This window comes from Pantherophis guttatus, chromosome 10 (assembly GCF_059756535.1).
Source record: "Pantherophis guttatus breed Tessera chromosome 10, ASM5975653v1, whole genome shotgun sequence".
NCBI classification, from domain to species: domain Eukaryota; kingdom Metazoa; phylum Chordata; class Lepidosauria; order Squamata; family Colubridae; genus Pantherophis; species Pantherophis guttatus.
In genome coordinates, this window is record NC_142072.1 from 14039260 (window position 1) to 14054638 (window position 15379).

General features: G+C 45.1%; 1 protein-coding gene across 3 annotated transcripts in view; it reads left to right on the plus strand.

Annotated features, from left to right (window-relative positions):
• Positions 1 to 13707: 13707 nt before the first annotated feature.
• The window catches only part of TMEM200B (transmembrane protein 200B), a 41274-nt gene continuing 39602 nt past the window's right edge, over positions 13708 to 15379 (plus strand). The window contains exons 1-2 of one of the 3 annotated variants that reach the window (XM_034413679.2): positions 13708 to 14346; positions 15101 to 15212. The gene's annotated coding sequence lies outside the window, so the exon portion shown is untranslated. The remainder of the gene's footprint in view (positions 14347 to 15100; positions 15213 to 15379) is intronic. The other 2 variants (XM_087876341.1, XR_015729452.1) reach the window with 2 other exon arrangements.

Consider the following 15379-nt stretch of genomic DNA (forward strand, 5'->3'; position numbering starts at 1 on the left):
TAGATTGGGGGTGGGACCAAATAAAAGGTAAGAATAACGTGGGAGGGCGGGGGGGGGAGAACCGGTTCAGTGACGTCATATCGTCACCGCTACCAGCTCGGCCGAACCGGACCGAACCGGGAGGAACCCACCTCTGGAGTCAAGCTATTCTCAAAAGCACCTGAAGGCAGAACAAGAAACAAAGGATGGAAAATGATCAAGGAGAGAACCAACTAGAAACAAGGAGAAATTTCCTGACACTGAGAGCAATTAATCAATGGAACGGCTTGCCCTCCAGAAGTTGTGGATGCTCCATCACCGGAAGTTTTTAACAGGACAATCATTTGTCTGAAATGGAATGGTCAAAATGGCTTCAGTCAGGTCAGCTTCAAGGTTGAACCCTGACAGATATAGGATCTCCTGTATGAGCAGAGACTTGGACTAGAAGACCTTCAAGGTCCCTTCCAACTCTATTATTCTGTTATTGAGAGTTTGAGATTGAAACTTGTGGGCATTTCTCTGAGAAACAGGAATTCTGAGTTCCTTAGGTGTGTCCAAGTGCCTTTGAACATGAACAAGCCTGAAATGTAGACCATTAAATGTTTATAGATTTATTCAGATGGTGTACGTATGACTAGCTCATAAGATATTTTATAAGACATTTAAAATAAAACAGGCAAGAGCTGTCAACTGAACTGGGCCGCTGTATGGAACACTAGTGATTGAATTTCTGTACTCTGGAGATTGTTTGTGTGTGTGTGTGTCTATATATCTATATCTATATCTATCTATCATCTCTCTATCTATCATCTCTCTCTCTCTCTCTCTCTCTCTCTCTCTCTCTCTCTCTCTCTATCTATCTATCTATCTATCTATCTATCTACCTGTATCTCTCTTTCTCTTCTGTCTCTCTCTCTCTCTCTCTCTCTATCTACCTGTATCTCTCTCTCTCTCTCTCTCTCTCTGTCTTTCTGTCTGTATATCTATCTGTATATATATATTTGTGTGTGTGTATATATCTATATCTATATCGCTATATCTATCTATCTATCTATCTATCTATCTATCTATCTATCTATCTATCTATCTTTCTCTATCTATCTATCTATCTATCTATCTATCTATCTATCTATCTAATCATATCTCTTCTCTCTCTCTCTCTCTCTCTCTATCTACCCGTATCTCTATCTCTATTTATCTATCTATCTATCTATCTATCTATCTATCTATCTATCTATCTATCTATCTATCTATCTATCAATCATGTATTTAATCATACATTTTTCTAACCGGCTGCTATTTTTTCCTGTGTCTTCTAATTTCAAACAAAGGGGGGTGGGGAAGAGAGAGAGGTCCTGTAAGATCCAGAAGATCTAACAGGAGCAAATAACTATCTGCAAGCTTCCCCTCCTGATTCCAGAATCTGAACTGTGTTTTATTATCATTCCTCCATCTGAGTTTGCAATGCATTTCAGAAAAAAAAAAGTAATCTGAATCAGTATGTGATTTTTTTTAAATTCTAAATCATGTATTTCAGGATAGATAATTACTGCTGGGAATTCAGTTTGTTTCAGGCTGGACTGAAATTTGCAAGATCCCTCTCCAAGAGGTAGAGGTAGGTAGGGGTGAGCTTCGAAAATTTTAGCAAGGGATTCTCTGCCTGGTTGCTGGGTGGGAGTGGCCATGGTGGGCGTGGCCTAGTTGGCCTCCTGCACCATGGCGGGGGGGTGTTTTTGCCCTCCCCGGGCTCTGGAGGCTTTTTTCGAGCCTCCGGGAGGGCGAAAATGGCCTTCCCGAACTTCCGGGAGGCCTGTTTTTTGCACTCCCTGAGCCTCCGCGCATGCCCTGCACTTACCTGCATCCAAAACGGGCCGCGTGGGGACTCCTGGGAGGGGAGGGGTGGGGTGGGTGGGGCCAGCCAGGAGTGGGATTTGGGGGGCCTCCGAACTGCACAGAATCTTAGCTAGAGGTTCTCCCAAACCCCTGAGAACCCCCAGCAGCCCACCCCTGGAGGTAGGCAGGTGTTTGTTTGTTTGTGTGTGTGTTTGTGTATGTTTGCATGCTTGTGAATAGCGGTATCAATATACACAGGAGATTGACTAAGTGAAATGATATATCTAAAACTGCTGCCGAGGAAATTGACTAAGTGGTTTCATAAATGGAAAAGAGTGCCTTTTGCCGCCGAGATTGCTTCTTTCTCCAACTGTAAATATGGGAAGTCCTGCAAATGGATCTATTTTAGACCGACTGAAGCCAAGCTCTGCAAACAGGCTTCAAGGGAACTGCAAGCTGTTGAATGCACTTGGGGCTCAAATTATAACTGCTGCTAATGAACGCTGGAGAAAGCCAGCACTTCAGAATAAAATCAGGTTTGGAGCTTCTTAAATGCCCCAGAGGTAGGGTTGGCCAGCCTACGCTCAGCAGTAGCATCTATCAAACCTTCACTTTGCAGTGCAACAGTTCCTCCTCCCCTCTTAATGCAAGAAAACGTTTTCCATTTTAAAAGCCTATAATTTTTTTTAGATGGGTAGAAGTATGAAATTTCAGCAACCCATTTATCTCTATACAGATCCAAAAGGGATATGTGGCAATAGGCCAGCGTAATATTGGATGCCAGAATAATATTGGAGGCACACAATGAGAAAAAGAGAAACCAACACAAACACAAACACATTGCTGGTCAGCGTCACTGAGTTGTGGCAAGTGATATTCTATCATCTATATCTATCTGTCTGTCTTTCTGTCTATCATCTACCTACCTACCTACCATCTATATCTGTGTCTGTCTGTCTGTTTATCTATCATCTATCTATCTATTTATCTATCATCTATCTATCTATCTATCTATCTATCTATCTATCTATCTATCTATCTATCATCTATCTATCTATCTATCTATCTATCTGTCTGTCTGTCTACCTATCTGCCTACCTACCTATTATCTATCTACCTACCTACCTACCTACCTATCTGCCTATCTGCCTATCTACCTACCTACCTACCTATCTATATCTATCTATCTATCTATCTATCTATCTATCTATCTATCTATGTATCTATCATCTATCTATTCTCTCCCTCTCCCTCCCCCCCCTCTCTCTGTATTTATTTATGCCACATCTTTATTATTTTAATAAATAACTCAAGGTGGCAAACATAAAAAATCCACTCTTTTCTTCTCCTGTTTTCCCCACAACAGCAACCCTGTGCAGTAGGATGGACTGAGAGAGAATGACTGGCCCAAGGTCACCCAACTGGCTTTCGTGCCTAAGGCAGGACTAGAACTCACAGTCTCCTGGTTTCTAGGTCAGCACCCTAAACATTAGACCAAACTGGCCCTCATGATGTTGTGACATTATTATGCAAATGACCTGAATTGCATAATTCTATAAGAATGCTAATAATGGTCACGACCTATCTCAGTGATGGCGAATCTTTTAGATACCGAGTGCCCAAACTGCTCATGTGCGCATGCCCAAACTGAAAGGTGCATGTGTGCGTGCACATGGGTGGACATGCATGGACATACACGCATGCGCAGCAGAGACCTGAAAACCAGTTGGCCGATGGGAGGCGGGGCATCCCAACACCGGCAGCGTGGCAGTGAGTTTTTGTGAGTCTCCGTTTCGCCGTTTGCAGGGAAACAGAAGCTCACAAAAGAAACGTCACAGAGATCTGACCTGGGACAACGGCGCGTGTGCCAACAGAGAGGGTTCTGCATGCCACCTCTGCCACGTGTGCCATAGGTTCACCATCACGGACATATGTGACTTCATCATAGCTTGTACTGTATTCCCATGGCAGAATTTCTATCGAATCTGGATATTTTGGAGACCACATTTTTTACACAATAAGGATAGAAATTGTGGAAAAATTTACTGTATTGTATTCATTATTATTTTTTATTATGAGTATCGTTACATTTTTTATTTTGCTTATTTATCAAACTGTAAACCACATGCTGCGGTTTTCTAATTGTGGCAGAGGCAATTAGAAAGTCTCAAATAATTGAATCAAACAAGAGTTTTGTTCATTTCAGTGGTGTAAAAGCCAAATCAGATAAGAACAAATGACATTTGGACCAATACAAATTATAAGCCTTCATTGATATTTTTGAGATAATGATGGGATTTCTACAAACAATTTCCTAGTCAAATAAGCATTCAAAGTCGATTTCAAAATAACGTGAATATTAATTTGAGCCACACAATCTTGTGGGCCTTCCCTAGAATTTGTGTCTCTGCTAAGCCTAATAAATAGGTGGAAATGGCTGGTGTGTTTAATGATGCACCAAAATCCAAACTTAACCACTATGCCTAAGGCAGCATTTTAATAATGCTTGTGATTTCCTTCTAAGTTGCTTTTAATACCCTTGTAGGGTCATGGACCAAGTTTGAACTTCCTAGCCTAAAATGGAGAGCAAGGGAAATTTCTTTGTCTTACATCCGGCTGCTAAGAAAATTGTGGTCTTTCCCCACAGCCTCAGCCAACATTGAATAGAATAGAATAGAATAACAGAGTTGGAAGGGACCTTGGAGGTCTTCTAGTCCAACCCCCTGCTTAGGCAGGAAACCCTATGCCATTTCAGACAAATGGTTGTCCAATCTCTTTTTAAAAGCCTCCAGTGATAGAGCATCCACAACTTCTGAAGGCGAGCTGTTCCAACTGTCAGGAAATTTCTCCTTAGTTCTAAGTTGCTTCTCTTCTTGATTAGTTTCCACCCGTTGCTTCTTGTCCTGCCTTCAGGTGCTTTGGAGAATAGCTTGACTCCCTCTTCTTCGTCAACAGAGCAAGACATTGGATAGGCTGTGCTAACCAAGAAGTCCGAAAGTTGTGGTTGTGTGTATTGGCTCCCTTGGTGTAGTACAGTATCTAGTAAAAGAAACAGTAATCTATATTGGCGTATTGTCTTCCCGGGTATAAAGCGATTGAAAAATCAGAGCCTGAAGAAGCATCTTCTGCCAGGAGGCATAAGTGAGTTCTTGATTTATTGACAGGGGCTGTTCTTCTAACGAGGCTGAAATGGAAAACTTGGAATAAATATTTTAAATTAATCCAAGTTTGTTCTCCCCCGCTTTTGCTTGCAGCTACCGTAAGGCTTTGATCCAAAACTTTGGCAGGATGTAGAAGGGAGGGAGGAGGGCTGGGGGGGGGTTTCCTATAAATAGGAGCTACTTAAGCACAACAAGCCTGATGCCGAGTCAGCAAATATTCTCAAATCAGATCTACATTTCAGACCCAGGAATACGGAAGGGATCCGTCCGTCCCGTCAAGAAGACTTCAAGCAGGCAGGACTCCAGCAATCCAGGGCTAGCTTGCTGGAGGCTTTCAAACATGAACATGAGTAAGATTAATCACTTTAAAGAAAACGAAGGTTTAAGATCAGTAAAAAAAAAAAATGAAGAGTGCTTCGCCCCAGCTATCAGCAGAAGCTCACCAGTGTCAAACCTAAGAATTCAGAGTTCCCCAAGCAAGGTGTCTCTCTCCCTGCAGCATGGAAGTGCGCGAATGAAGTGGGCAACTTTGCAGCATGTCAGGGGTGTCCATAGGAATGAAGTAAAAAAAGGTCAAGATGGCAGAAACGGGCGAATTGTTGAAGCCCTGCCCTTTTATTTATTTATTTTATTTATTTTATTTCAAATTTATATACCGCACCTTCTCCTGAGGGACTCAGGGCAGTGTACTGCCAGATAAAAACATACAATACAAACATTAAAAACAATTAAAAGAATATATATTAATTTGGCCCCAGTTTAAAAAGACAAACCAATTAAAAATATTTAAAAATATGTTAAGCCAGCCCGGCTTGCTGGAAAAAGAAAGTTTTAAGGGCACGGCGGAAGGCACCGAGGTCTTGGATTCTCCTTATCTCTGGGGGCAGCTGATTCCAGAGGGTAGGTGCCCACACAGAGAAGGCCCTCCCCCTGGGGGTCACCAGCCTACATTGTTTGGCTGATGGCACCCCGAGGAGGCCCTCTCTGTGGGAGCGCACGGGTCGGTGGGAGGTCATCGGTGGCAGCAGGCAGTCTCGAAGATAATCTTTTATCAACACGTACCATAAAAACATGTAAAACTATGCGAGACGTCAGTCACATGGTTGTGGCCAGAGGTGGGATACAAATTTACTACCCATTCTGTGGGCGTGGCATGGTTTGGTGGGCGTGGCAGGGGAAGGATACTGTAAAATCCCTATTCTCTCCCAATCAACTGGGACTCGGGAGGCAGAGAATAGATGGGGGCGGGGCCAGCCAGAGGTGGTATTTACCGGTTCTCTGAACTAATCAAAATTTCTGCTACCGGTTCTCCAGAACTGGTCAAAACCTGCTGAATACAACTTCTGGTTGTGGCCATCATGTTAGGTTTTTTTTTTTTACCTGCTCTGCAGCTTATTGTGTTATGCAAACCAGGCAGTGAGATTCAGGGTGTCAAATTTGCCAGTCCTACAGATAGCCTCAAGCCATTTGTTTAGCGACCGAAATTACAATGGCACTGAAAGAAGTGACTTATGACCAGTTCTCACAATCTTTGCATCATCCCCACAGTTACAGGATAATAATTCGAGCGTTTGACTACTGCCCTGTATTTATGACGGTTGCAACACCCAGAAGTCATACGATCGCCATTTGCAACCTTCCCAGCCAACTTCTGATAAGCAAAGTCAATGGGGGACGCTGGATTCATTTAACAATTGTATGATTCAGTGATTCGCTTAACGACTGTGACAGAAAAGGTTGTACAATTGGGCGAGACTCATTTAAGAGCCCTCTTGCTTAGCAATGGAAATTCTGATCCCTATTGTGAATCTAAATTGAGGATTATCCGTACTTTTGTAGCAAAAGAGTAGAATCTCAATCTGCAAGAGAAAGTTTTTATACCATGGAGACAATTTGAAGGTCATGTTGCTGTTAGCTGCACAACAGCAGGGGTCATATTAAGAATTGGCAATCCCGGGATGGGCTAATACTAGCTTCAAGCCAAGCTCTTTTCTGGCAACTTTGGTGTGTGTGTTTTTAAATAGCTTTCCAACACGATGAAAAATTAACTTAAAGAAATACAGTAGTGGCCAGAATTGTGGAACCCTTTTGGGAAAAGTGTATTTTTGATGGTAATAACACCACAGTTTTTTTGGAGTTTCAAGATAATCCTATTCCACTGCTGGAATGGCCTGGGAATAGCCCAGACCTTAACTCAATTGAAAATCTATGGAGCCAACTAAAGAAACTTGGTAGTCAGAAGCGACCCAGCAATAAAACCCAATTAATAGAAGCAACCATTCAATCTTGGTTTCACATTATAACATCTGCAGAAGTAAAAGGCTTGGTTCACCCCATGGGAAGATGTCGCAAGGCCGTAATTCATGCTAAAGGTTACCCAACTAAGTATTAACTGACATGGTGATAATTTTTGTATATCTCGTTTTTTTAATGTATTTCACTTTTCTTCTTTATACTGTAACTGCTATTCTTATAGCAAATCCTTCATAAAAGTTATTGCACTACATTCTTGATTAAATTATCTTTCCATTGATATATAATTTTATGGTACCACTCCCCCCAGAAGTGGTGTTATTAGCTAGTTTTAGAAAATACACTTTTCCCAAAAGGTTTCCACAATTTTGGCCACTACTGTATTCTCCGCACCCACATGGCCTTTCTCTCTTGGCTTGCAAGCTGCTTCAGGGGAAAAAAACAAACAAAAAAACCCAAAACTACATCCCCACTGAAACGGTTCCTGTACCCTTAAATCAGATTTGCAACGATTTGTTTGGTTTTGTGTTTTAACTGCAAGGAAGGAAGAAACATTTCAAAATGCTCCAAATTATGTAACCGTAAAGAAATGATGTGGAACGAACTGTTATCACAGCAAATGAGTGCACTGTTCCAAATAAGCCCAAGGCAGGAAAATGAAAAACATAAGAGCATCGGGCGAGACATTTTTAAAAGAAAGATGAAGAGCCCAGATGGAGATGAAAAGTGTTCTTGGAAAGAAATTCGCTGCTTGTGCTGACCCTCTAGCCCAGAGCAGGCTAGTTTCATTTTTAATAAAAGGGTTTTTAAGAAAAAGCATCTAAGTCAGATTGGGCAAAGGGTTGATAGGCCTTAAAGCAGTCAGATTGTATGAGCCTCTACCAGTGGTGGGTTCCTCCCGGTTCGGCCGAGCCGGTAGCGGTAATGATATGACGTTACCGAACCGGTTCTCCCCCCCCGCCCTCCCACCCCCACCCCCCACATTATTCTTACCTTTTATTTGGTCCCACCCCCAATCTATTGCTGCCTCCTGAGTCCCAGTTGATGACTAGAGGGAAAAAAACTGTTTAAACTCTTGCCGCGGGGCTTCAAAGGGACGTCCTACAGCTGATCAGTGTTAAAAGCAAACAAATGAGTCGGGTCGTAAGTGCGAGGACCTTCCAGAAATGACTCTGACCAGCTAGCCATGCCCACCTAGTCACATGACCTCCAAGCCACACCCACAAAATAAGCCACGCCCACAGAACCGGTAGTAAAAAAATTTAGAACCCACCCCTGGCCTCTACATCTGGGGATGGCTAAGGAGATGCTCAGTCATCTAGGTCATTGTTGTCCCAAAGGTGCTTTTTTTCAAGAGGCAATTGGACTTTCTTTGTTATTCCTTTGATCATGCTTGTAAGTATGAAAAAAGTTACTTTTTTCAGTGCTGCTGTAACTTTCAATGGTCACTAAACGAACTGTTGTTAAGTTGAGGACTATCTGTATTTAACAGGAACAGAGTTGGAAGGGACTTTCCCAATGTCTTTTGTAGGTGTGATTTCCAGGTAGCATTCTACTGCTGGGAAGCTTTTAGGTGCTGCTTAATATAAAATGGAAGAGGAAATTATATGAAATAGGACCCTGAAGGCGAATCTACGGCACGCGTGGCACAGATGGCATACGGAGCCATATCACTGGGCACGCAAGCATTGCCCTAGCTCAGCTGCAGTGCACATGAGCGCGCAGGCCAACTGATTTTCAGGCCTTCCGGGCACACCGTTTCTGGCCTCCAGAGGGCCTCCAGTGGGGTGGAGAAGGTCATTTTCACTCCTAGAAAGCCTCTGGAGCCTGGGGAGGGCGAAAAATGGGCCTACTGGGCCATCATGTGCCAAAAACAGGGGGAGCATGGGGGGGTTGTGCATGCATGCGTTGGGGTGGGGTGGGGCGCATTGAATTGTGGGTGTAGGCACGCACGTGCATAACCCCCCCGCGCTTCCCCCGCTTTTGTCACACAATGGCAAAAAGGTTGGCCATCACTGAATAGGAAATTTACTTTAGGAAATCTTCAGCTTTCCAATTTTTCCTTCATTTGGGATCGTTTATGCTTGAAAAATGCTGGTGACCTATTAGATTTGGTCTGTATTAGACCTGGTGTAACTGGATTCCTTTTGCTATGTATATGTATGTATATTTACAGTTAGAATGTTGCTCGTTCCATAGTTGTTATTTGTTCAGACTGATCTGGCTCTTTGGCTCTTTAGTTTATGTTTATGACTCCTTATGTTTTCTATGAAAAGTTATTCTGGTTTTCCCCCCCCCCAAACATTGCAAGCCAGGCAGAGTCACTAATTATGAGTTGGGAGGCTAAATAAATTGAAGAAATATACATATGTATATTTGTGTGTATATACACACTCTCTCTCTCTCTCACACACACACACACACACACACATACATACATATATTCAGACTCATTCAGGAATGTTATCAGGAAGGTTTTCATATCAGTTCGGCATTGGACACGATTTTTTAATTTATTTATATCCTTAATTTATTTATTTATTTATTAATTTATTTATATCCATAAAGGCAGGATATAAATGAATTAAAAAATTGTGTATAAATAACTGGAAATGGCCAACATGCCTAATACTCCTTCTTCCTCTTTTTTTTCCCATAACAATTTTATGAGGTGGATTGGACTGAGAGAAAGGGACTGGCCCAAAGTCACCCAATGCTTCCATGTCTAAGGCGGAACTAGAACTCACAATCTCCTGGTGATTGGCCCAAAGTTGTCCAGTCAGCTTTCATGCCTAAGGCGGAACTAGAACTCAGTCTCCTGGTTTTTAGCCTGATGACTTAACCACTAGACCAAATAGGCTCTCATGAACACATGTGAATTGCTCTACTTCAGGAGTGTCAAACTCGATTTCATTGAGGGCCGCATCAGGGTTGTGTTTGACCTTGGGGTGGTGGTGGTGGCCAAGGGGCATGACCAGTTTGATGTCACTCATCAAGGTTCTGTTTTCGGCCACAACAGCCCTCCTGGGCTCTGTTTTCAGCCACAATGGTCTCCTACAGCCCTCTGCTAACACAAATGGAGCTCAAGAGGGCCTCACGTGGCCTCCCCGAGCTCCATTTTCACTGGCAGAGGGTTGTAGGAGGCCGTTGCGGCCCAAAACAGAGCACAGGAGGGCCGCAGGTGGCCCTCCTGAACTCCCTTTTCACTGGCAGAGGCACCGCAGGCTGGTCCTTCACTGTTTGCAGGGTGGACTTGCAGGTCAGATCTAAGCATCCTGCAGGCTGGATCCGGCCCCCAGGCCTTGAGTTTGATACTCTTGCTCTACTTTAATAGAATGTGTTTGCAATCCAAATAAATTTGGTGGGTTTGTGGTTTGTTTCCCACCCACCCCCCTTTCACTGAGCCAGTGACTCCTGGCCCAAGGCTGTGTCTCCGGCAGATACCGCATTGTAGTGCTCGAAAAACCATAGTGCTAAAGGCGAAGAGTGTCTGCATGTGAATTTTAGAGCAGGGAGTAAATCAATCAAATATTCCCAAGGAGACCCCTCCGTTTGTTGTTAGCGCATCTCCATTTTCAATACTGGAGGAACATTGGCCAGCCAATAATGTAGCCATCCTACCAGATCGGAGTTTATTATTATCATGTAAAATAATCTATACTATGGATCGGTGGTGCTGGCTGGAAAATTGGGCGGCTGGAGCACAACTCATTGGGGACTCCTGAGTTCCTTTTACCTTCTGCATTGATGCTAAGCAGCTGCATCTGCTAAAAGCAGAGAGCTGACCAGTTTCTGGGCTCCGTGAAAAATATAATAATAAAAAAAGCATTTTGTAATCCAGTTTCAAGCAAGGGAAGAAGCATTTGCCAGTTTGGCTAGGACTAAACTTTCCCAGGGCCTACATGGACAAGAGGCTGGAAGAGGAGACAAAGAGACTTAGCAAGGCAGTTCTTGAAAGCCATGGATGAAATGAGAGAAGAGTTTTCACCCTCCTCTGGAAAACAATACAGTGATTAGTGCTCAGCAGTTGCCATTTTTAATTTTCCAATCTGCTGTAATCCAGGACAGAGATACATCATGCAGATTGTGAAAAATGTTAAGGGAAATGGCCTAATTCCCGTCGGAGAAGGAACCCGCTGGGGTGGGCGGGGGTGTTATTTTATTTATTATTTCAATTTCAAGGCCACCCAACTCACAGTGACGCTCAGTGGCTTGCAGTAAACTTTCAAAAAGAAAGCAATATATATCAAAGAAAATCGAAGGGGCTCACACAACAACAGGTCTTTAACAATTTGCAGAAAATCAAATTGGGAGCAATATCAAGGATTTCAAGGTTGAGTGGAGGAGACCATTACACGGGGCAGCACCGATCCCTGAGACAGCCTGCTTCCTAGTCCCGAAAGGTGTCCCTGCTTAATTGATGGGACCTGGAGTGTGTCCACTCTAGTGACCTCCCTAGACAGGCAGAAACCTGTAGAGAACATAAGGATCTGACAAGGCTGGAAAAACCATGATACAATTGATGACAATCCAAATGATCATTAACCAATGATCATTGACTAATAATTATGATCCAATTGATCATTGACCAATGGTGATACAATTGATCATTGACCAATGATGTTATAATTGATCATTGACCAATGATCATGATCCAATTGATCAGACAAATGCTCATTGGCTGATGGTCATGATCCACTTGATCATTGACTAATGATCATTGACCGATCACTGATTAATGAACATGATCCAATTGATTATTGACTGATAACTGATCAATGAACGTGATCCAATTGATCACTAACGATCATTAATTAATGATCATGATCCAATCAATCATTGACCAATGATCATGATCTAGTGGGCCATTGACCGATAATCACAAACCAGTTGATTGTTGATCCAAATCCATGATCCAATAGGCGAATGCTGGGGGGGGGGACAGACCATGACCCAATTCACATATGCTGCAATTTATGTACTTGTACCAAATGTTGGTATTGAAGTATGCTGTGGTGATGTTTGTACGATGACATCAACACATATGTTACTGATTCAACATCACCCAATTGGCTGCAGAAGACACTCAATACACCAACTGTCCTGGATTAACCACTAAGCAAAATAAATGTGTGTTTAGGGCACTAAGGAAGGGAGACACTTCTGAGTTTTCTCCCCCAGCTATCTGGTCCTTAACTTTTTCACTGCCACATTCAATTTCATTGGTTTTGTTTTGTCATTGTCCTCCTCTTCTACCATGTTCAACTTTAATCTGCATTGTTTAAAAAAAAGGTTCCTTTGACAAGGTGAAAAAGTTTTAAAGTTTGGTTTAAAAGTGTCAAATATTATCCCATTTGTTTCCAGTCTCACAGTGTTGGGATTTTTGCTTCCTTTCCCAAAGAGGAAGAAACAGAGGGGAAAGTGTTTCTGGCAAGGGCTTTAACAAAAGGGGCTCTGGGGGTGGGTGGAATTCCTGGTTCTGAAAAAGGAGGGGATACCGAGGCTTCCAAGTTTCACTGTTCCTCCAGATAAACAAGTTTTTTTAGGCAGGAGGAGAAAAACCACCCAGCCAGCACTGGATATTGCTTTGTTCTTTGATGATGTCCTACTTTGGCCTGCAGTTTAAATATAGTTTTCACTGTTTGAAAAGAGGGGAGGGGGGCAAATCCTAAAAGGCTATTATTCCAGCCAGCTGCGAATCTCTGAACTTTAACGCTTTTTTTTTTTTTTTTTGTAAAGTCAACACGCACTCATCCCCTTCTGCAGATTTCGGGGCAGCTGACTATCCAGCAGGTAACGTGATCCTAACACACCGAGAATTAGGTGGACGCTGCCGGGCTCAATTCACCCAAGGTGATCCAGGACTGCGGTCGGCAGGTGTAGGTAGCGGGGAAGATTCAGAATCCAGACGGCTGACTTGGGCCGTTCTTCCCGGCGCCACGAAGGACGCCTTAAGAGGGTCGTGCGAAGCCACCCCACCCCACCCCACCTCCCCACCCCATCGGCATCCAGCGCTTTGCGTTGATAGCCTGCCCGCTTAGCCCGGCTTGCAATCGGATATTTCAAGTCCCTAGACTTACTTTTCCCTACGCTGGGAAACCCTTGGGAAGAGTGGGAGGGAGGGAGGGAGGGAAGGGGGGGAGAGGGAGGATAACTTGGTGTAGCCCTGGTGGCGCAGCAGACTAAAGCGCTGTTATTAACATCAGCTGCCTGCAATTAATGCAAGTTCAAATCTCGCCAGGCTCAAGGTTGACTCAGCCTTCCATCCTTTCTAAGGTAGGTAAAATGAGGACCGAGATTGTGGGGGCAATAAGCTGACTTTGTATAAATATACAAAAGGATGAAGGCTATTGCTTAACGCATTGTAAGCCCACCCTGAGTCTCCGGAGAAGGGCGGCATATAAATCAAATTAAAAAAAAAAAAAACTTTCCCCTGGCAAGTTGGTGAGAAAAAGAGAAAGTGAGAAGCCGGAAGCTGAGCGGGCTCTTTCGATTCACAGCCTTCTCCCCCCCCCCACTTCTCCTCTCCCATCCCGCCTCCTTGCAAGCCTGTTGGGCAAAGTAGCTCCAAACAAGCTTGACTCCAAGATGGGGAGGGGGGGGAAAGAGACGCGGGGGGAGTGGCAGGGGAGGGAGGGGGAGGAGGAGAGTGGGGTGGGGGGTGGGGGGAGACAGAGGGAAGTACAGTCCCCGAGCAGGACTGGGCGCACGACTGCAAAGAGGAGAGCGGAGCGGAGCCAGGCTGGGCGCAAAGAAAGCAAAGCGGAGGAGCGAGAGAGCCGATTGCGCGCCAGGGAAAGGACGGCGCAAGGCAAGGCGGGTTCCCTCCTGGCTCCCAGACAGGATCAGGATCAGGATCAGGATCAGGCGGGCTGCAACGCGGCGCTCTCGCCTTCCCTCCCACTCCCCACTTTTTCTTTCCGCCTCCCCCCCCAATTTGAGGAGGGGGAGGAATCGCTGTTCTGACCATCTTGGAGACGGAGGGGGAAGCGAGGAAAGCGCCCGGGCGTTTGGCGAGCCGCGGTCGGCCCAGAAGGCGCCTCTGTGCCGGGTGGGAGGAGAAGAAAAAGCCCCCCGAGCGACGGTCGAGACTGTGGGGAGCCCGAGAGCGGGGCGGAAGGTAACTGCGGAGAGTGGGGGGTGGTCGTTGGGGGTAAAAAAAAGGGGGGCTTCGGTCCCCACGCGCGCTCCGTTCCAACTTCCTTTGGCACCGCGTGGCGCGGTTTTGCGGAAAGCTGGCTGGAGGGGTTTGCTCCGCTTTGCAGCCGATCTTTTCTCCCTTTCTTCTGGGACGGGTGGGTGGATCGGGTGGTTTCCAGCCCCGCTGCGCCCCCCACCCCCCACGCCTCTTTTACTCGGCCACGGGATGGGAGACCTCCGGCTGAGGAACCGCAGAGGGGAGAAGGGTTCAAAAAGACCCGCAGCTCAGAGACTCAAGAAAATATCTATCTATCTCCCCTTAAAATTGCCTTTGAGGAACAGATGCGCCACAAGTGCGGGGCAGACGCTCTACTCTCCAGCCGTTTCCCCCAAAGAGCCCTTTCAAAAGGATCCTGGCCGGCAAGGACACCAACGAACCTCGCCCCCCCCCCTCCAGGGGTATCTGGGGCATATTGTGTGGGGGTAAGGAGGCCACGAGGTGACCTTTCATTTTGAAAGGTCTATGGCCGAAGACAACCGTGTGCCTGGGGAACGTCGGTGTGACTTCGACTTTGCATGCACACCTCTTTGTAAATTGCTGCCCTGCAAGGAACCTTGTGATCGGCTCAGAAGTCTCCCACCACCACCACCACCAAACGGGTCTTTGGCAAAGATTGGAAATTGTGGTCCTAGCCAGTTGCAACCCCCCTTTCCTGAGGTGTCTTGTTTTTCAGATGACCCAAGAACAAGCTGGGAAGGTACAGTTGCAGGAGCGAAGAAAATGATGGGTGAGCAAGAGCATCAGGCAACGAGGAATTGATGTGGTGGATGACTCCCTTGCTGATGGTAAGTTGTTTTTTAAAGGCATTTTCTCTCCCCCCATCCCCCGAGAACATGCATTGGGGTGGGGGAATAGGATTGCTGGCTTGGGTGCTGTTTGCTTGCCGACCAATTAACCAGTGGAACTCGGCTTGCCTTCAGAGGTTGTGGGAGCTCCCAACACTGGAGGCTTT